This window comes from Oreochromis aureus, linkage group 3 (genome assembly GCF_013358895.1).
Source record: "Oreochromis aureus strain Israel breed Guangdong linkage group 3, ZZ_aureus, whole genome shotgun sequence".
Lineage (NCBI taxonomy): Eukaryota > Metazoa > Chordata > Actinopteri > Cichliformes > Cichlidae > Oreochromis > Oreochromis aureus.
In genome coordinates, this window is record NC_052944.1 from 61,403,127 (window position 1) to 61,424,446 (window position 21,320).

The following is a 21,320-nucleotide window of genomic DNA, read 5'->3' on the forward strand; positions in this document are numbered from 1 at the left end:
GTTTTGCCTGTGAAGCCATCGTTCTCTAACACTTACTTACTTATTTACTTATGCCTAATAAACTTCCTGCTGTATAGGCCATCAGCATCTTCCACAGTGCTCCGTGTTCTCTCTGTGTTGGAGTTCTCTTCATCGTGTATTCTTTGGCCTCCCTTCCTGGGTCTGTGTCAGGTCTTGTTTATTAATGCTGTTGCCTGGTTTTCACAGCGTATGTCTTATTCATCTCCATCTTTTTCTTCCTTCATCTTGTCCTTTTAACACATCCTGTATAAAAAAAACAACACCCACTTGTGTTGAGTTTAATGTTCCTTAGTTACCTTTAGAAGAACAAACTTGCTTTCCTCTCACTGACTCAGTGAACTGTTTTATTTCTCTTCAGTTCTGATCTCAGTGCTGAGCTGCACAGCAAACCAAGGTCAGTAACCTTAGTTATTTATTTATTATATTATATTTATAAATAGTTTTGTTTTTCAAATACGTTAAATTGTCAAGATTGATATGCATTGTTTTAGTGGAAGTTTCCAATGTAAAATTGCTGGAAGTAGCTAAATGAATTTAAAGGGTTCACAATCTGACAGCTGCTCTCGTAGCCCTCACAACACACATGTGCTTTCACTTTTTGATTTTCCTTGAATAAGTTTGTGATATTATTAATTATTTTAAGACATTGTCATTGATCATCTTAATTTTATTTTAACACTTCACAGCTCGTCTGACTGTGAGTCCCAGCAGCTCTCAGCTCTATAAAGGAGACTTTGTGTCTCTGAGCTGTGAGGAGGACGACAGCTCTGCTGGATGGACTCTGAGGAGAAACACAAGTAAAAAACAGAGGACTCAGTGTGGAGTCGACTGGGGAAAAAAGCATAGCTCTTCCTGTAACATCACTGATCTCTTTACATGGGACAGTGGAGTTTACTGGTGTGAGTCCAGAGAGGGTCCCATCAGTAACATGGTTAACCTGACAGTCACTGGTAAGCTGAGTGTGTGGAGTTAGTGTTGATGAAGCTGTGTGTAAATGGATGAAATGCTGTAGTTTGTCTCTGTGTTGAGGTGTGTCAAGAGATTTATTCTAAATGACACTTCTTCAGCTGAGAGTCTAAGAGTGAAGAGACACACACTGTAGATCTTTACTTGCAAGGGCGGTCACAGAACGCTCACAACAGAGTGGGGGCCCTGTGATCAGCGCTCTGTTCTTGCACTTGTCTTTATTTATATACAAAAATAATACAACAGTGAATACGTCTATTCATAGGCAGAGGAAAGTTAGTGCGTAGGGAGTGAAGATAAGAGTGATTTAGGTGTATGCATGTGTGTTGTGGGATACAGAAAGACGCGGCCTCTCTTCTTGTTAGGGAGCATCAGATAAGAGTGTCCAGCTCTTCCTCTTCCTGGCAGGAGTGAAATAATAACAGCTTATTCAGCTGTGAGAAAGAATTTATAAAACAGTCTTGTAGTGGACAACAGTCTAAGTCATCAAAAGGTCAACATACAGTATTCTATCATATGCAAACTTATATCATTAAAAGCTTATACTGACTACTAAGTACAATTCTCCATTGACATTCCCTCCTGTTGTCAGTATAACTTTGAAGTGAGATATCAGTATGTAACATCTTGTTGTACATTTTCTGTCACATCATCATTAATCACACAAAGTCTTCATGTTCCACAGGTCGGGGTCATCATCATCATCATTTGTCACGGCTATGTATGCAGCAACAGTGGAAACAATTATGCGGTTAATCATGAGTTTTAGACATGGCAGGATACATGTTACAAAAACACAAAATAAAAGTAAAAATACAAAAAGGGATAACTAGAATAAATAAGAATAAGAATACAAAGGAATTGCAAGTATTTCAAGTATTTCAAGTATTGAAGTCTATTGCACAGTTGGTTTTTAACAAAAAGTATTGCACAGTGAAAAGGCAGTAGTAGTCTTTTTAGCAGTCACTTGTATTATTTACATAGTCCTGAGTTTGGGCCTGCTGGATCTGTCTCAAGGCGTTCAGGGCATCAGTCATGTTTGATGAGTGTACATTGTCTGATGTGTGTGTGTGTCATTTCTCACTCAATCAACAAGTGCACGTCTGTTCAGGTGTGTGTTTCTCTTCATTCTGAGTCAGTGTGTGTAGATGTGTATGTTTGTGTATGTTGGTGTGTTCATCACTTTCCTGTTCTGGTGTTTTGGGTAAACCACGGCCTGAAGCGTGTCCTGGGGTCCTGCCCTCCTCCTTTTCAGTCCGGTTGCGACCATTGCTGCTGCTGCTCAAAGTTCAGTCTGTCCTGGTCCTGGCCCCAATTGGGGCAGTCCTTTCTCCACTGTCCATGCTCACCGCAGGTGAAACCTGCATCTTCTTCTGTGTTTTGTCCATTCTGAGGTGCCTTTTGACCTCAGTTGCTCCTCCTGTCACTGGCACGCCCTTTCTTCTGCTGCCCGATCATCCGTGTTGGTCCGTCACTGTCCTGTACAGTGTTAATGCATAGTTATCAAGGTCAGCATTCTTTTGCTCGGCCTCACTTTTCATTCGGGCTTAATGGGCGTCTCGTCACAGCTCTGTCAGCTGAAGCTGTCTGGAAATCTCCCCCGTGTAGTGAAACAGGCCTTGGATTTAACGCTCTCTGTTTCTGCTGCATGAGATCGCTTTCCTGTAGCACTGTTGACATTTTTAGATTGTTGTTATGGGTCCAGCTGCTGCAGCATTTGGTCAGGGTCAGAGATGGTAGAGGGGAGAGCAGGAGTCCAGGTCAGCTTCGGCTTTCAGGACCGGCAAAGCAGCCTGTAATTAAACATAAAGAGAAAAAACAAAAACAAAACAAAAACAGACGAACAGGAAAATGATGTTGTGTTGGCTGTGTGATTCAGAGAGGGGAGAAACACCAGGCCAGGCCCTGTGTCAGCCTTCTCTTCCCCTTTTTTGTTTTTCCTCACAATATAATTAACTCATAACCCACCAAGTTGACAGGACAACACAGGTAGATATTAAAATTCGTAAGATCACGTTTAAAAGCACAAAAAAGGAATTTCCCTTCCTTCAGTAATCACTTGTATGATTCAATCAGCAGAAAACATCTCACCATTTGACTCTTAACCACTAAATTTGTTGTTTCATCACTGGTTGGTCATACCAGTCTCTTTCTTTTTGAAGTTGTTGTCCTGCAACCCAGAGAGTTTATTTGTTAGCAGTGGGTAAACTTCAGCATTTGATAACAAAACTATTAAGTTTTCCCTGTTTTAACACTAATGAGGGATATAGGCACATGTATAGTGTGTGCTGTAGTGTAAGCTGTTCTTCATTGCATGTATGTATATTAGTAGCTTGCATGCAAGGCCTCTGGGACTGTCTCACCCAAAAGAGCATTTTCTCAACAGTTGCCTTTCACTCGCGTGTGTTAAGACAGGCAAATGTGCTTGTAGTAGTTGTGAGATTATATTACATTATACCTGTAATCAAAATGAGTGAATCATGATACTGCTGTAGGCCACATCATACTTCTGAGTTAAAAGAATGTGAAAATCATTAGATTTATTAGATAGGTTTGTATTATCCTATAATGCTGATTCACTGCTGATTTACTGTGAGTGAGTTACACTGTTTCATGACATTTCATACTGCTGAGTTATGAAAAGAATATTGTATTCAGAGAGTAGGGGCCTCTCTCTTTTTTCTTCTTTGTGATAGTAAAGAGAACAGAGCACATGCCACGGGAGCGTCACCCCCACCTTTGGTGGAAGCAGAAAAACAGGGAGCCAAGGTCATAACTCAGGTTCACAAAGAGTCAGAAAGAATATGAATACTTAGTTTTGTGGCTGTGGCGCATTTTGTATAGCTTCTTTTCTTTGTTTAGTAGCTTTCTGCCTTCACCTGAGGGTGTGCCCTAAGCATGTGACTTCAGGTCTCCATAATTGGAGTTTATTTAAAGATAAATAAGATGATTTCATTTATTGCTCGCAGATCATGCACTAAATGGTATTTTGCAGTATTAGCTGTCTTCACCACTTAAACAAAACATCACTCTTTGTTTTATTATTATTATTACTATTATTTTAAATTCTCCTTTCTCAAAAACAGAAAATGAAATTGTAGTTGTTCTTGGCTGAGAAACACAAAACCTCCCTTTTTTCCCCTTTTTTCTTTTTCAAAACAAGAAACTAAGTTTTAACTTTTCTGGCTTGTCACCTTAAAACAAAACAGACAACCCAGCTCTCAGCTGGCTCTGAACAGAAGTTACAGTACTCATCACTCAAGCAACATTTCAAAAAACAAAAGGAACAAAAAACAAAACTCAGCACACTACACAGAGAACAACAACAAGACACAACTGAAGATGTTGTTCTTGTTTGTTCTCCTTGAATTTTAGAATAAAGTTATTACATCTGCATTAGTAAATCATATGCCTAATCATTATGTGTCACTGTGGTCCACAAGTATGATCACAAATTTATTCAGTTTTCAACCCAACAAAACAAAAAACAAAACAAAACAAAAAACAAGTTACCGATGGCTTGAACGCTTTACACACGAGTCAGGATGCAAAAAGGCTGCTGCCAAAAACAAATCAGAAGCGTGAGGGGAAAAAACTGAGCCCACAGATAGCTTCATGTTTGAGCTTTAATAGCTGTTTCCCTCCCTCTGATGTGTTCTTATGCAGCTCCTGCTCTAAAAAAAAAAAAATGTGTAACCTGCTCATCAGCTTAGCAGTGACCATATATTTAATTCAGCTTCTCAATTGTGTAGCTTTAGCTGTTGTATACAGGGTTTTTAGTTGTTAGTATAGGTGTGCTCTATATTTCAGCAATGTCTCATCTAGGATGACAGGTTTTCGAGCAGGTCAAGTGCCTCTATGCACTTAAGTAGTTTACATATTTTCTTTATTTTCTTCATTTCATATGTCATTATACTGAATTTGAGCAACCTTAAGCTTGATGCAGATTACTTCTAACAATTATCTACCTCACATCATAACTGACTGAGGTGCCTCTTCATATTAATATTATTTCATTATTAATGTTATTATCTTTTTATATAACAGCAATAGTATATTACAATATTTTATTTATATTTTATTTGTGTCCACCAAGGGCTGAGGGTGAGCTGCAGTCTCACCCTTTCCCAAGCTGGAGACATTTTCCTTTTCACACATTTTCCTTGGCTGAACAATGACACAACCTTAATATACCTTATGCATCTCTCTATTTCATTTAATATGTGTTTGTGTGAGTTATGTATTTTCTTTCATTCTATTCAGTCTGGGCATGGTCTCCATCCTAACTATGTTTCATTGTTCATACCAGTTTACAGGTTGTTATCCTTGCTTTTATCAATTTGAATACATTACAGTTGTTTTATTTAACTTTATTCCTCTTGCATTTATATGTATTCAGTTGGGTCTGTTTCCAGCCCTTTTTAAACTTATACTTGGATCTCTAATTTTTTACTTGACGAGGGATTATTAAGTTCTTCCTAGTCTGAACTGCTTCTTTGTTTCTTACAGTCACGTGCAAAATGTCCCTCTTTTCCACACCTCCAGCATGTAGTACTAAAACCACTGCTTGGTGGTAGGCCTGTCTCTACCTCTTGCTCTTCCCCTACGCATTCCTCTCCCTCTCTTTTGGCCTCTGAAACCTCCCCTGTAGCCTCCACTGAAAGCTGTGAGAACAGTGTCAGCGTCGAGGGCAAAACTGAGACCTTCTCTTTCTTTTTCACCACTGTCTGTGCATGGTTAGCATATTGAAACGCCTCATCTGCTGTGCCCGTATCTTGCGTTACCCAATTCTTTTCTACATGAGACCTAATGGGTGGTAGTAATCCTTTAATGAAAGTGCGTTTAAATAGATTTTTATTTTCCTCTTTCTTTTTCTTATTTTCAGTTCTCCTTTCAGCTTCAGTTTCCCATGCTTGGAAAAGTTTATATTCTTCCTTACGTTTTAATTTTTCCTTTGGGTCTTTTGTTAATGTAATTTCTTGTTTCAGGGCAGCTCTCAGCTGGGTAACAGCTGAGGGATTGCATTTCCCTTCCCAGCTGTGGTTTTTAGCTTTTTGTGGATTTCTCCACCTATTTGCACTTATTCTACCTGCTCCGGTTTGTTGTTTTTCTAAATATTCCTTATCAGGTGTTAATTTTGCTTGTTTATTCCCCATTGTCAAAGATTTTGCTGGGCTGTCACTGGCACGCTTGACTTCAGAGTGGTTGCTGATACGCCCTTCTACTTCACTTCTAAAAAATGAAGCGGTATCAGTTTTACGAGATAAAACTCAACCGTTCTCATTTGTCACCAGTACGTGAGTCTCAAGCAAAGAAAACAAATAAAATAGAAGTAGTTCAGCAGCGTATTGTGCTGTAAAATCAACTTACTTGTAGACACATACACACATACACACAGATAGACATTTGCACGCTAATTTGTTACGAAGTATTTAACAGCTACCTCTGAAACTGGTCTAAACTTAGTTCTTTTTGGCCTTTTGGCGAACTTAACCTATTTTATCATTTTATTTTACGCGTTTCTTAAAACCTTCGTGGCCGTTTTACAAAATATTGTTTCTCTCACCCTCAGACGTCTCACTGGTGTTTCGGATCGTCAGACTGAATCCCACCGCCGTGGACCAGACCGGCCCGGACTCGAACGTCCCGGGTCTTCCTCGTCTAAAAGGGCTGTGCACAGACTTCGGTGCTGGCTCCACGGCGTCAGGAAACAGTGTGCCAGATCCTGGAACAGAGTCACAGATAACAGTTCTGATATTTCTGATCTGGCTCGGAGGACCAAAATAAATGTCAAGAGATTTATTCTAAATGACACTTCTTCAGCTGAGAGTCTAAGAGTGAAGAGACACACACTGTAGATCTTTACTTGCAAGGGCGGTCACAGAACGCTCACAACAGAGTGGGGGCCCTTTGATCAGCGCTCTGTTCTTGCACTTGTCTTTATTTATATACAAAAATAATACAACAGTGAATACGTCTATTCATAGGCAGAGGAAAGTGCGTAGGGAGTGAAGATAAGAGTGGTTTAGGTGTATGTGTGTGTGTTGTGAGATTCAGAAGGACGCAGCCTCTCTTCTTGTTAGGGAGCGCAGATAAGAGTGTCCAGCTCTTCCTCTTCCTGGCAGGAGTGAAATAATAACAGCTTATTCAGCTGTGAGAAAGAATTTATAAAACAGTCTTGTAGTGGACAACAGTCTAAGTCATCAAAAGGTCAACATACAGTATTCTATCATATGCAAACTTATATCATTAAAAGCTTATACTGACTACTAAGTACAATTCTCCATTGACAAGGTGGATCAGTGATCCTGCAGAGTCCTGTCCTCCCTGTGATGGAGGGAGATGACGTCACTCTGCTCTGTAAAACAAAGACCACTCCCTCCAACCTCCCAGCTGCTTTCTATAAAGATGGCTCCCTCATCAGGAAGCAGCCTACAGGTCACATGACCATCCAGCATGTTTCCAGGTCTGATGAAGGCCTCTACAAGTGTGACATCAGCGGTCATGGAGAGTCTCCATCCAGCTGGATCACTGTCACAGGTGACACACTCACCTGTCTGTGTTTCTGCAGGTTTCAACATTCACAATGTGACGACAACTTAATGACTGTGTTTGCTTTATTTTAGACAAACACACCACCACACCTCCACCTACATCCACACCTCCACCTACATCAGCCTCTATTACTACAAACACTCCTGCTTATTCCTCGTTCCTTCGCTGTGTGTTATTTCCTGTTGGAGCAGTCTGTGTTTTGGTTCTACTGGTGTTACTGGTTCCTAGACAGCATTTTCGGAGGAAACCTGAAGGTAAGACTCAGAATTATTACTTTCTAACATTATGGAAATTTCATTATCATATTATTTATAAACAAGGTGTTTGTAAATAAAAACAACTGTTGTCTTGAATTAAGTCCTCATCAAAACTTTTGGTACATTTGGGGGGGAAAGGTGAAGATAACATTACATCCAGTGACCTCAACATATCACATCACTGATAACAGCCTTTCAAATTGGTCAGCGGTAGTGTTTTATGTCTGTTTCTAGATGTACAATGTGCTTATATGTGAGTTTAAAAAAATATTAAAATGACTGTTTTAAGGCTAAGACTTGGTTTAAGATTAAAGATTTTCATGCAAGCAGTGAATTTTGACTGTCTGTGCACTGCCTGGATTGATTACAAGAAGGCCTATGACTCGATGTCCCACACCTGGATCCTGGAATCCCTAGACCTATACAAGATCAACAGGGGCCTTAGAGCTTTCATCAGGAACTCAATGGGGATGTGGAGGACTACACTAGAGGCCAACTTCAAGCCCATAGCACAAGTCACCATCATGTGCGAGATCTACCAAGGGGATGCTCTGTCCCCACTGCTGTTCTGCATAGGCCTGAACGCCCTCAGTGAGATCATTGACAAGACTGGATACAGATACTGACTACAGAAAGTAGTCAGAACCGACTGGATTGAACTACCAGAAGTCAACATTGCAGACACTGAGGGCAGCTACAACTACTTGGGGATCCCACAGGCAAATGGGAACCATGAAAAAGCCGATAGGAAAGCTGCAACCACCAAGTACCTGCAGAGGGACAGACAAGTCCTGAAGAATCAGCTGAACAGTAAGAACAAGTTCCGGGCTATTGTTAAGATCTCCCAATTCTTTTAATCGTTGGGCTGAAGGAAGGACAATACTCGGTGTATAAATGCTCAATCAACAATATTTTATTTCCATATAATTCAACACTTAAGAGCATAAGAACCATCATGATGGGGAGACCTGCCTGCAGAGGGTCACAGCAAGTCTCAAAATGGTGACGGGTTACTCAGCCTTTTATACTCTCTAGTGGCCCCCACCTAGTCGTAAAAGCCTAAACATTCACATTCTTTCTCTCACACGGCGCCTAAGTTATGACCTCGGCTCCCTGTCTTTCTGCTCTCTGTAAAGGTGGGGGCATGGAATGTAGTCTGTTTCTCCCATTATCAGTACAAGGCCCTCTGCACCCAACATTCTCTTCATGATTCAGCAGTATGAAATGTCAAGAAACAGTGTAACACATTCAACAGTGTCGAGTAATGCAGGTCAATCCAATAGATCTAATGATTTTCACACTCTTTTAAGTCAGAAGTATAATGCAAACTAAAACTACATACTGATCACACACTCTATATTAAGGGGTATAATATGATCTACAGCAGTATCATAATTCAACTACTTTGATTACAGATATAAGGTAACATATGATAACAGAATAATCTCACACTATCAACACCTACGCCCTGCCTGTGATCAGGTACCCTGCTGGTATAATAAGTTGGCCAAAGAAAGAGATAGAAGCCACTGACATAAAGACAAGAAAGCTCCTGACCATGCATGGAGGGTTTCACCCCAAGTCCAGCACCCTGAGGCTGTACGCTAAGCGGAAGGAAGGAGGCCGGGGACTGGTGAGTGTCAGCACCACGGTCCAGGATGAGACAACGAACATCCAAGAATACATCACGAAGATGGCCCCAACTGACCGAGTGCTCAGTGAATACCTCAGGCAGCAGAAACCCAAGAAAGAGGAGGGAGACGAGGAACCATCATGGAAGGACAGGCCCCTGCACGGTATGTACCACCGGCAGATAGAGGAGGTGGCTGATATCCAGAAATCCTACCAGTGGCTGGACAAAGCTGGACTGAAAGACAGCACAGAGGCACTAATCATGGCAGCACAAGAACAAGCTCTGAATACAAGATCCATAGAGGCTGGGGTCTATCACACCAGGCAAGACCCCAGGTGCAGGCTGTGTAAAGATGCCCCAGAGACAATCCAGCACATAACAGCAGGGTGCAAGATGCTAGCAGGCAAGGCATACATGGAACGCCATAACCAAGTGGCCGGCATAGTGTACAGGAACATCTGTGCCGAGTATAACCTGGAAGTCCCAAGGTCAAAATGGGAGATGCCCCCAAGGGTGATGGAGAATGACCGAGCTAAGATCCTGTGGGACTTCCAGATGCAGACGGACAAAATGGTGGTGGCTAACCAACCGGACATAGTGGTGGTAGACAAACAGGAGAAGACGGCCGTAGTGATCGATGTAGCGGTTCTGAATGACAGCAACATCAGGAAGAAGGAACACGAGAAGCTGGAGAAATACCAAGGGCTCAGAGAAGAGCTCGAGAGGATGTGGAGGGTGGTGGTCCCCGTGGTAATCGGAGCACTAGGTGCGGTGACTCCCAAGCTAGGCGAGTGGCTCCAGCAGATCCCGGGAACAACATCGGAGATCTCTGTCCAGAAGAGCGCAGTCCTGGGAACAGCTAAGATACTGCGCAGGACCCTCAAGCTCCCAGGCCTCTGGTAGAGGACCTGAGCTTGAAGGATAAATCGCCCGCAGGGGCGTGCTGGGTGTTTTATATATATATATATATGTATGTATATACATACATGAGACTAATATAAAACCATTATACTTATTACAGAGGACAGCGCTAAGAATTATGCATAATGTTAAATATAGCGAACAAACTAATAGTTTGTTTATAAAATTGACAACACAAAGGCTATTGTGTCAAACACTTACTGGTATAAGAATGTGGAATTCTCTCCATGATCATCTTAAGGGTTGCACAAATGTTTTTCAATTGAAAATGTGCTATAAGAATAAAATGATAAACCAATATGAGGAAGATGAAAATAACAGGAGTTAACTGTAGAAAGAATTATCCCTTTAGTTTGATATTTAGTGTATTGCTAATTTATTATTATGCTGTTTTGTCGGGGCGATCGTGGCTCAAGAGTTGGCAGTTCGTCTTGTAATCGGAAGGTTGCCGGTTCGAGCCCCGACTCGGACAGTCTTGGTCGTTGTGTCCTTGGGCAAGACACTTCACCCGTTGCCTACTGGTGGTGGTCAGAGGGCCCGGAGGTGCCAGTGTCTGGCAGCCTTTCCTATGTCAGTTCACCCCAGGGTGCCTGTGGCTACAGTGTGTGTGAACGGGTGGATGACTGAATGTGTAAAGTGCTTTGGAGTCCTTAGGGACTAAGTAAAGTGCTATACAAATACAGGCCATTTACCATTTGTTTTGCGCTGTGTAGAATAGTGTCAGAGTGTATTTTGGTTGTAAGCGCCTATTTGTACTATTAAAGATAGGGGGCAGGTGTTAATAAGAATTCATTCTTCTTCCTGCTCGGATACAGTGTTATTTTAATTGAAAGGAAGGTTTGTGTATAGGACATGAAATACTGCTGTACTATGTGTGGAATGTGTGAAATGAAATATATATAATCTACTGACGTGCTGCTTAATTTGTCACATTTTTTTTGCATCTCTTACTGTCTTTTTATTTTCCCCTCTTAGCTTTTAAGCTCCACTTCCCACCTCTTCCACACTAAACTGTACAGTTCTACAAGGTGCAAAAACACACTGGAAAAATAGAAGAGAGCCAGATTACACAAAGAGATACAAGGCAATACAAAAAGCCCAAAAAGTGCGTTACAGATTGGCTAGACCTAAACTTTTATACTTTGCACATACATTAACATCCAGCATAAGCAAATTACTATATTCATATGGGATTCAATTTGTTTCAACGGTAGTTTTCTTTTGAAAAGTTGACTTAGTTGAAAAATCTAAAAATGTTCTTGCTGTAGTTGTTAAGTTGACCCTGAAGGTTGTTCTTTGCATGCTGGAATGCATGGTTTTTAGCCTTTGGTCAGCACGTTTCCTGTTTGTGATGAAGACACTGCAATAGGGCTGTTCGATATAACGATATATATCGGATGACGATATAAAAACGTCTATCGTTTCATTTTACGCTATCGTTTGTTTCGTGGTGTCGAAAAAAAAAGCTATTTACAACAATATTTTTTCATCATTTTGATGATCACTGTAGTGACTATATTAATTTCTTAAAGTTCTCTCTTTCTCTTATACTTAATATAACCTCACTTAGACAGACAAGTGCCTGTTTTTATGCGTTGTCATTACCAACAATGACAGTAAAACCATCGCATGTCTGCTTTTTTATTTTCCACATAAACCTTTCACAATAAATCTCAAGATCCTGTTGAGAGTTTTCAAAATAAACTGAATCACATAAAAGAGGATGCAGAGTGTTTACAGATGAAAAGCAACAAAGAGCCGTCAGGTGCTAAAAAAGAAACCTTAGACTCAAACGCTAGAACAGACTTTTCTCCGCAGCACGCCGTGTAATAAATACGTACAAAGAAAATGACGGCCATTACAACTTATGTCTAAAAATGTATCGTTTCATTCATCGGTTAAAACACTTGACTCCAGGTATACGACGCCCAGCTGGAAACACTTCACGCAAGTCGAGCTGCCCGACATTCACAGAATATACAGAAAATGTTAAATTTTTGTGATTTATATCGTTATCGGGACGATAGATGTCTTAATATCGGGATATGAGATTTTGGTCATATCGCACAGCGCTACACTACAGCTGCACAGGTTTTAGTGCAGGGCTGTTATGAAAAAGTAATAGAATGTAAGCAATAAAATGTCAATGATTAGTCTGTACAAATAATAAAGACAAATCTTGGTAAATTACTCTCAGTACAGTTCTGCTGCATGCCAGTTTTAGATTTTATAACATGCTGACATGTTGACCAGTAGAAACATTTTTCAGCAAGTTTCCTATAAAGCTCACAGCTGTGTGGTCAGTCAGTCAGATGTATTCTTCTGTGTGAGTTCTCATTTTTCACAGCAGTGTAATGAGAAGAAATATAACTGTTGAAGGCCTGACTGTTTGACATGACTTTTATGTAAGGTAACATAAAAAAAGTCTTTGAAGGAATCTATGATGTCCTATGAAGTTGAGCATTCAGAGATTTGCACTCTTGATGGTAAAGCTTATAGTTTTGGCCAGATCAGATGAACCTGAAACCTTCTTAGTTCTTATGCAAACCCCAGTACGTCATGGGAAACTCCCAGCATAGGGGCTTCCATGATGGACTGAGGAGTTTTTCTTTACTCACCTCCTTTTACTCTATATGTGTTTGTACACTAAAATCAGCTTTCAGCCTACATGATTCCCATTCTTGTTTATCCTTTCCTTCTTTAGAAAGAGCAGAGATTACAACTTACCTTCAAGAAGGGACATTTTCTAAATTTTTCTGAGTGATGTTGAAAGTCTGACCATCTGTCTCCATCTTACCCTATCCCTAACATCCTCCTCTGACACACCAAACTTCTGAATGTTCTCCTTCACTAAATCCACGAATCTTCTGTGTTCATCCTCTTTTTCTCCTGCCTGGCTGTATCTTCAGAATCCTTTGTCTAACATATTCACTATTCATCATCTGCACATGTTCAAACCATCTCAGACCTCACTTGTTAATTTTGTGTGATAACCACCGAGTTCATAGGGTTCATAGGGTCAATATGTGAGATCAGAGACTGGGAACTGGCCCTGGTAGGTGGGGTTTCCCCTTTATAAGCACAGGTGCAGGTAATTAGTTCATCTCTTGTGTGAATACCTGATCTAAGCAGTGTTATTTGGCCTTCTAATTTTTTTTAAGACAGCTTGATATGAAAAAACATTGTTTCATGCCCGTGGGGAAACTTGTAGTGGACTATGCCACCTCTTGTGGATACTTATCGGGCTGTGACCCTAACCTGGAGACAGATGGTCAAGCTGCTGCTTTGTTGGGGTGGATTTCTGCTGGGCAGAGGTCCTTTGCAACTTGGTTTAAAACTGGTTTACCTTGACAGCAAAGAGCTAAAGACTGTTTCTTACTATTGTTTGTTTATTTTGTTTAGTTGGTTATATTGGTTGGTTATATTTTATTGTATCAGAAAGCACCAATTAATGTAATGATTTTGTTTTAGAGTGGTTTAATCACGGTGTGTTGCAGACAGTGAAGGCACTGTGTGGAGACAGTTATTATTATTTTATTATTATTCTTGTTGCTTTCTGCATGTACTGCAGTGATGGGCATTGAAGATTTTCTTGTATATATTTTTGCTCATTTGGGTTGAAGTGTAGATCTCTGTGCATTCAAAGTGTAACACATGATGTTTGTTTTAATAGATTCTCTGCAGTGCTTATCCTGTCTTCCTCGTGCTATCGTATAATTTTTTTAGCTTTTAATGCATTTAATGAAGTAGATCTTTTAATATTTTTTTTGTTTGGTGCTGCTGTTGCATGTATAGAAACATTGTTTTGTATCAGCTTTAAACCTTGTGAAATGGCTATAGCCCATTTCCTATTCAAGTAGTACCACCCAAGGGTAATAAATATTTGTTGTAACACTTAACAAGCTGTTCATGTTATTATCTGGATTCTACTAGTAGTGATGTGTCATGTGCAAAGAGCCAATTCCCCACTTTAAAAAAACAAAAACAAACAAACAAGGTTTTTTGTGTTGCCACAGTATTAAACTGTCTTCCCACATACATTGCACACAGCATCATTTCCATGCTGAAGGTAAACACAGTTATGAACTGTGAACAAAGTCAATATTGCGTATTTGTGGTCTAATGTTTTGTGCATCAGGTTTCTCATTGGCTCACACTCTCACAGAGCCATAGCACGCACATGAATGAGGGGGAAGGTGATTGTAGTTCCTATTAACAGGGTATCGCTGACTAACTCTGCTAATTGCAGAGTTTACTTTTGTCTGTATGTCATATTTACGATGAAAAACAAATTTAATCACATTAGATATTGATATTTTCATATGGGGATTGATCCTGCAACATGAAACCCTTGTATTGTTGCTATTGATATTTAAGGATCGCTCCACACTCAGTCAGTGAGTGAGACAGTAGGCAGTTGTGAGGAGGAGAGTGAGAGTGCAAAAAGACATAAATATGACAGACACCCATAAATGAAGCAGCATCTGGCAGCAGATACTAACTAAGAGGAGGAGCCCCCAGCTGAAATTTCATTGGCCCTTACAGGCGAAGAAGATTTGAATGATCCTGCAGGGAAAGCTTTTTAACCAGGGACTGTAGAAAACAGTCAGTGTCATTGTCAATTGTCAATATCATTGTTTTCAACTGACAACTGATTAGACTCTATGTTTTGAGGAGTTCGTTCACAAGTCATAAATCCCTACTTACCCACCCACAGCTGTCATGTAGCTGAAGTCTGACAAACATTAAATCTTTAGGCCCAGCACCCACGGTACTGCAGGCAAAAGAAGGGCGATTCTCTTTTATCGGCTGTAACAAAAGCTCTGTAATATATAGTCCCGGTGTGGAAATTTTAGCTAAAAGCTCATATAAACCACTTCTACAACTGCCAAACACAGCAAAACATCAAACAGTTAAGAGAGCAGTTACGTCATTTTGCAAAATGTTGGTAAACAAACACAACGGAGTCTCGTCAGTGCAGAGCCTCAGCTGATCAGAATCAGAATACTTTATTGATACCTAGGGGAAATTATTTTGGTTACAGTGCTCCAGTACAAACAGTAACAAGACAACAATACAGTAAGTAAGAAATACTAAGTAAGTCATTTATTGATAAATAGCTGAATAAGAAAGAAGAGCATGTATAGGTGTAGCTATTGCAGTATACAGTGTGTTAAGTGGATGAGTTGTAATCATCCACTTAACAAAGCATCACTCAAAAGCTGAGATCTCACAGATTCCAAAACTGCAAGTTTCATCCCACTCTGACCAAAATTCACCAAACCAGCCGTAAAAACAGACCACAAAGATGTACAGCATTCCATGAAATATAACGTAAAATCGAACTTACCGTGTCTGTATTTTCCAACGTATAAACATCCATTTGGGAAGTTCAATCCTTTCTGCTGTTCAGTACCTAAAAAATTTTTTTAATCTGACAGACGATGGCAAAATGTGGCAAACTGCAAAACACCTGTCTATCTATTTGTTAAAAGTGCTGTAAACTTTCACTGTTTTACTTCAGAAGGATAAGTCGTTTGCTCAGATAATGTTCATATGTCGATTACTGGTTTTCTGGAGTTAAATGTCAACCGGAGCATATTTTCAAAGTGATTATATGCAATAGAACCAAAAAATAGGCAACAAGGAACATTTGGAGCAAAACATTTGGCTACATTCAGGAGTCGCAGTCAAGTGTAATCTGCATGTACACAAAGAAATAAAAAGGAAATACAACTTAGAATGAACACTGTACATGCTGTTGGATGATGTTGGACTAATACTTGGCCCCTCTTTGAATACTGTCGCCCCTTGATGTCCCCATACTCAGAAAAATCCTAGATCCACTACTGGTTTGTTCACATGTTGCTGCATAGTTGAAGGTCTTCATTAAACCATTGCAAACAGGTGCATAACATTAATTTAAAGCATGTCAAAATTCTTCTTATTGTCAACATTTGGTGAATGTAAGACAGAAATCAGTCTTTAACACACAGAGACAAGTTTACATTCACACCTAAAGCCAAGTAAGAAACAGCATTTAACAAATTTCACAATATTAATGGTGTTGTGTGTTTTAAATTGTGCATGTAAAACCTCAGCAACTACTTCCTCCTGTTGTTTCCTCTGAACACGTCTGTAGATAATCTTCACAGTGTTGATGATAGTGTCTGTATAGTCTATACAGTGTGGGTTGTTCTTCTGCTGTTAATTGTGAATGACAAAAAAAGAAACAAAAAACAAGCGGTTGGTGTTTCTCTGTAACAAATAAAATGACCACAGAGCTTCTGAAAGCAGCTGAAAGTCTATATACTGACTGAACTTTTACATAAATGCTGTCATGTTCTCTCTGTGTGTTTTATTGTAACACATTGTGTACAATCTACACATCAGTGAGAAGAGACAGCATGAGTTTTAAACAAACAGACATCAGACTAAACAGGCGCTTTATTGAAAGGAAATTAAGTCTACTTCTTACTTCTAAGTGAAAAGATACATTATTAGTTATTAACAAACAGATGAGACAAGTCTTTTAATGTATTTTCAATAAGAAATCAATAGATGGTCAAATGTTTTGTATATAACAAGAGAATAGAAGTCTTTAATGACTCTTTCTCCATTAAATAGACACAGTGTCAATGACGTTATTAAAAATCTTCATGAAAATCATTTAGTAAACTTTAAATGGATCACGTGCTTTTTCTGTATGACAGAGTGCTGATGATAGTGTGTATATAGTGTAACAAAGTGTGGGTCTGTGTGGTACTTTGCAGTAAAATGTGTTTTCTTCTGGTGTTAATGATGAATCACCAGAAACAACAGGTGGGTGTTTGTCTGAGACAGATGAAGCAACCACAGGGCTTCTGAGACATGTTGGCAGTTTCTAAGAAATTTTTTCATGATCTTCTTCTTTTAACACACATCCTGAATACTGACAGCACTTTTATAAGCTTCACTCTGCACTGATGACCTCTGTATGTGTTTTATTGTGCAGGGTGTGATCCAGCTACGGTCTATTTATCAGTGAGAGCAGACAACATCAGTTGTCGACCAACAGACATCAGAACAAACAGGCCCAGAGGTACAGCTGCTCTTTACTTAGTAAAAAGAAATCAAGCATGTTCTTAAAAAAACATAATGTGAACAAGAACGAATGTGTAGTCAGAAAAGCACTTGTGTCCTTTATTTAAGTGTAAATGGTTTTACACACAGGACATGTACAATTTGTGCAAATGCTGTTTGTGTTTAAAACAGACTCACCTATTCTTGATGCAGCCGTTCACACTCACCACACAATTACACAGCATGAACTTGTAGTATTTAATTTTTCAGATCAGGTTTACTGTACTTGTAGCTTAAAACCTTCACCGGTTGTGAATATGCAGCGATACGTAAATAGTAAAATAACAGTGTTTTCCCTCAGACACACAACTAGTATCTAAAGTCCTTTAAAGTCAACAGTGTCTTTTGTTTCTAAGAAATCTTTTCATGATCTTCTTCTTTTAACACACATCCTGAATACTGACAGCAATTTTATAAGCTTCACTATCTGCACTGATGACCTCTGTATGTGTTTTATTGTGCAGAGTGCGATCCAGCTACAATCTACTCATCAGTGAGAAGAGACAAGATCAGTCATGGACAAACAGACATCAGACCAAACAGGCACAGAGGTACAGCTGCTCTTTATTCAAAGGAAATCAAGTCTACGTCCATCTGTTCTGTGTTATTTAGCCTAACTATAGCTACCACATTGCTTTACAGGTAAAGTAGATAGACGTACTTCACTGAACCTCCTATTGTTACTAATATTAAGTTTATTTAGTTAAGTTAATGAAGTACTTCATGTTTTAGTTTTTTCACAAATACTCCAGACAGGACATCGTTTATAAGCAAACTCAGCTAAACCTCATAAATCATCTATGACATCGACGTCTGGATGTTAAACTTTATCGTAACATGTGGGTGAACAACCACGCTGATCGCTTTATTGATGCTGAAAGAATTTGGGTTGTAACTCTAAAGCAGGAGTGGGGAACTCCAGGCCTCGAGGGCCGGTGTCCTGCAGGTTTTAGATCTCACCCTCGGTCATCAAACCTGAATCAAATGATTAGTTCATTACCAGGCCTCTGGAGAACTTCAAGACATGTTGAGGAGCTAATTTAGCCATTTAAATCAGCTGTGATGGATCAAGGACACATCTAAAACTTGCAGGACACTGGCCCTCGAGGCCTGGAGCTCGACACTCCTGCTAAAAAGTGTTTTTTTTTGTTTTGGGAACTGAAGGAAAATCTGTACTTTATGGTTTGATCAAGAGTTTTTAAAGTAAAAAACCAACAACATCAAACGTAATTCATAGTCTGGAAAATAAATGGTTGCCTAAAGTCCCGTCACACAGAAAAGGTAAATAATGTTTATTATAAATGCTTCGTATTATATAATGATGACCAAAAAAGTTGACTAAATCTCTTGCTGTGGGCTGTGGGTAAGTTACTTTGCTGAATGATTAAGTTGAAGATAAATCTTCATGAAATGGTCTCATTGTTATTAAAGGCACATAACAATATAAGAAATGAAGCTGCGGTCTCAGGGTTTATGCTCATATTTAATGGTTTGTGAGACCAACATTAGCATTCAGTGTGAGCACAGGAAGTCATGTGAACTTTGTGAAATGGTTTAAAGTGAAGGCAGGTGAAAGTATAAAACCGCAGGCTGTCAAAAAGGAGGCCGGAGTTCACTGCCTACTCATTCTTCACTCTTAACCAATTCTGCTTAATTCTCTTTAATCTCTTTTATTAAACAATCCGCTTTTCCCATTCTCATTCTCTGTTGCCTCTACGTGCAAATGAAAAAAAGCACTGTATATGCGTGTTTTACCCATATTCTATCGCAATATTTCATTTTCTTATCATTGCCTAACATTGTACCAGTATTACCGTGAACGGTATAACATGGCTCAGCCCTACTGCAAAGCTTAGTGAAGAACTTGCAATTTGAAAATATCCATGAGAGCAGGCTCAACAAACCTGCACACATCTAAAGAACTGCTCATCTGTCCCTGCAGCTGGAGGAGAGCTTGCTCCTCCAGCTCCCATCCACTGACTCTGGTAAAGTGTCCTGTGCTGTACATTTGCAGCAGCATCTACTGCAACCCAAACCAAAATCTCTTTCACACTAAAACCTTATTTGTGACAGTTTGGCTGTAAAACTTTTAATAAGAGTTTGTTGTTTCCTCGCTGAAGATCTGTTCTAAAAATAACCTTTACTGATCTTAACCGTGAATGGTCTCTTATTGTTTGAACTGTGTGTGTTTGTGTTTTCAGAGTTTCCATCTGACCAAAATGGCATCTACCCATGAAGTAATCCACCAGTCCAACCACTGGAATCCAGCTGCTGGTCCACACAGGCGCTCAGACTAGATTTTTATATATTCTGTTTGATCTTCTCATTAAACATATTCATATAACACATATTATAACTAATATTTGAATGTAATGTAATGCAGTGTATGGAAAACAATCAGTAACTTGCAGGACGGTGCTGCCCTCCCCAGAGCAGTGATCTCTGCAGATCTCTGTAAGAAACTTTGGTCTCACTTGTTCTTCTTGTGCGGTTCTCTGGGTTTCACAAATATTACATTAGAAAAATGTGAGTCGTTGTGGCTGATTAAGATCTGAATAAAACCATAACCACAGATTAAAAGCAGCTTGAGCATCACTGGAAACTTTTAAAACTTAAAGAGTTTTAAGAGATAAAGAGAAAAATCTCAGTTCATATGGTCCAGCCGAGCTTTAAAAGAAATGACTGTGTGTTTATCAATGTAAAATCTGCAGTGTTTATGTGTTTATGTACAGGGGAGCAGGAGCAGTATCACTAAGTTACTGTAAAAGTATCTTTAAGTCAATCACAATGATGATAATAATATTAATAATAACTTTATTTATAAAGCGCTTTCAAGCAAAGTGCTGTACAGCTATTTGGTAATAAAAACATAAATAAATAAAAGTGATACATAGCAATACAAGTTAAAAACACAATACAAGTTAAAAACAATAAGAATTTAAAAACTAAATGGCACAGAATTAAGACATGTAGGGTAGGGTGAACAAGGGGGGTCTTCAACTTAGCTTTAAAAACCTCCACAGAGCATGCATGCCTAATATCTTGAGGGATGTTGTTCCACAAAAGTGGGGCATGAAAAGAAAAAGCACACTCTCCAATGGTCTTTTTTCTGATTTTAGAAACACTGTGTTGAATAAAAGTTTTGAGTTATGCTTATGATGAGATTTGAGAAATAATTTGTTTTGTCTGTTGGGGCCACCGTAGGGTCCAGCAAATCAGATTAAATATGTACACACACTCATGTTTATGTCAGTGTATCATCAAAAGTACAAAATATAAACCTGGATGTTTAGGAAGAGGGAGACGTTTTAGGAGCGACAGCGAGAGAGAGAGAGAGCTGTTCTGTTGAATGCAGAACAGCTGATTGTTCTGTAAATAGTTTGAAAAGGTTATAAAAAATAACAAATAACTTTATTTGCAAAACTTGTGCGTAGGATTTTAAAATTGATAATTCATATTTGCATTTAAAGTTATGAAATATGATTCATTAAACATGTTTGTGGATGTTACAGTAAAAATATAACCTTTTCTATTCGGATTTTGTTTTTTTGTCTGATTTTAGATCAATTGTGTTAATACAGTATGTCAAAATGAAAACATGACTGTAAATTCAGACATGTGAGGTTGTGCTGAAAAGGATGATACCAACAAGAAGAAAGAAAAACAAACCCGATAGAAAGAAAAAAACGATCTGTCAACGTCTCATTCACCCAGCGGTGCAGAAAGAGTTAATTAAGTTCTCTACTGGAGTCCTACGTCATGTGACAAATATGGCCAATGTGATTGGCTGTGCCTTTCAGGGAGCTCTGTTTAGTTTTAGCAGCAGCAAACCTGCGCTGCAAGGA

The 21,320-nt window shown here is 39.3% G+C and overlaps 1 long non-coding RNA gene across 1 annotated transcript; it reads left to right on the forward strand.

The window, feature by feature from the left end:
* Positions 1-7,469: 7,469 nt before the first annotated feature.
* On the forward strand, positions 7,470-20,856 carry LOC120436181. Its single transcript, XR_005610217.1, has 5 exons — positions 7,470-7,527; positions 7,614-7,796; positions 17,348-17,434; positions 17,940-18,026; positions 19,677-20,856. It is a non-coding gene; the product is annotated as an uncharacterized LOC120436181 (long non-coding RNA).
* Positions 20,857-21,320: the final 464 nt, after the last annotated feature.